At 36.8% G+C, this 2,066-nt stretch overlaps 1 pseudogene; it reads left to right on the top strand.

The window, feature by feature from the left end:
* Positions 1 to 288: 288 nt before the first annotated feature.
* Positions 289 to 1,235, top strand: LOC106990256 (olfactory receptor 5M5-like; annotated as a pseudogene).
* The last annotated feature ends 831 nt before the right edge of the window (positions 1,236 to 2,066 follow it).

Here is a 2,066-nt window from a genome sequence, read left to right on the forward strand (position 1 = left end):
ACCATTTCTGAAGTCTTTACTGAATTTCTTATAATGTTTGCCAAGAGGCATGTGATATCTTAGATCCCTAACTGGGGATCAAACTCTTATCCCCTGCATTGGAAGGTGAAATTTTAACCACTGGATTACCAAGAATGTCTGTTAGATTATTTCTTTAAGCCCTAAGTACTTACAAGTTTGAGAGGAGTAGGCATCAGATTAAATGATGTGAACAATGGAAAAACGATGAAAGATAAATTCATTTTTATTTCCTTTACATTAGATCTCATTGGAAGCTGAGCAAACACAATGTTAAAGGAAAACTATACAGAGGTGACTGAGTTTATCCTCCTGGGACTGACAGATCAAGCTGACTTGCAGCCTGCCCTTTTTGTGGTCTTCCTAGTCATCTACCTGATCACAGTCATCGACAATGTAAGCATGATTTTGTTAATCAGAACTGACTCAAAGCTTCAGACTCCAATGTACTTCTTCCTCAGCCACCTCTCCTTTGTAGATCTCTGTTATGCCACCACTGTCACTCCTCAGATGCTGGTTCATTTCTTATGCAAGAGGAAAACCATTTCCTTCCTTGGCTGCTTTATACAGTTCCACTTTTTCATTGCCTTGGTGATTGCAGATTATTATATGTTCACAGTGATGGCTTACGATCACTATGTGGCCATCGGCAAACCATTGTTATATGGCAGCAAGATGTCCCGAGGTGTCTGCCTTTCTCTTGTTGCTGCTCCTTATTCTTATGGCTTTGCAAATGGTCTTGTCCAGACCATCCTGATGCTCCGTCTCTCCTTCTGAGGACCCAATGAAATCAACCACTTTTACTGTGTGGACCCACCTCTCCTAGTCCTGGCCTGCTCAGATACTAATTTCAATGAACCTGCCACGTTCATGGGGGCTAGTTTCAACCTCATGTGTTCTCTCATCATCATCTTCATCTCCTACATTTTCATCTTTAGAGCCATTCTGCATATCCGCTCTGCAGAAGGGAGGCACAGGGCTTTCTCCACCTGCGGGTCTCTCCTGACAGCTGTCACTGCCTTTTATTGGACACTGTTCTGCATGTATCTGAGGCCCCCTTCTGAGACAACAGGGCAAAATTGTAGCTGTTTTTTTATATCTTTGTGAGTCCTATGCTACATCCTTTGATCTACAGCCTTAAGAATAAAGATGTTAAAAACACAGTAAGGAGAAAGATAGAAAGGAAATTTTTTTCCCAAGTATGGTGCACATTTTGATCACAGGTATGTAACATATCCATATTGTCTGATCAATTAGTGAGTTATTTAAATTAAAAAATCATTTTGGCTCTGAATTATTCTTTCTTTTGTAATTCACATATAAAACTTGGAATACTGTTAGCCTATTGTTAGTTGTGACTCAGTGTATTAAAAAAAAACACCACATATAAATTAAAACACAAGACCAAGCAGCATTGTTATTGCTGTATAAAACTAATAAAGGACAGTTTATGATATCCACTTTACTCATAATTGTACAGAGTTTTAATATACAGTCCTACAGCTTTCCAAACAAGGATGTAAAAAAGAGCAATAAGCAAAGTGTTACAAGAGAAATTGTTTGTCAAATCAGATACACATTTCACCAGATGTATGTAATATATCTCTAACTAATCAGAGATAATTTTCTGTTAATAAATCACTCTTCCTATTGGCTTATTTTTCTTTTGTAATTCACTTATAAGACTTGGAGCGATGTGTCAGATCATTAGCTTGTGTTATTTTAGTGTATGTAAAATAAATGTCATATAGGAATTTAATGACAAGACCAGACAGTATTGTTATTGCTCTGTAAAATTACTAACGACAGATCATTCTATTCACAGTACTCATAATGGTACAAAGTTATAAAAGACAAATTCACCAAGTTGTGCTAAGACAATGAAATTTGTTTGATTTGGAGGGTTTGTAGTTTCCGAAATATTTTCAAAAACTTATCAGCCGTATCAGGAAAAGAGGTTTTTCTCTTTGTTTGCTTGATTTTTTTCCTTTGTTCACATTATGTATCAGTGAAGATCACTGTGTATCCTATTACTCTAAGAAACTTGT

This window comes from Ovis aries, unplaced genomic scaffold (genome assembly GCF_016772045.2).
Source record: "Ovis aries strain OAR_USU_Benz2616 breed Rambouillet unplaced genomic scaffold, ARS-UI_Ramb_v3.0 scaffold_90, whole genome shotgun sequence".
Lineage (NCBI taxonomy): Eukaryota > Metazoa > Chordata > Mammalia > Artiodactyla > Bovidae > Ovis > Ovis aries.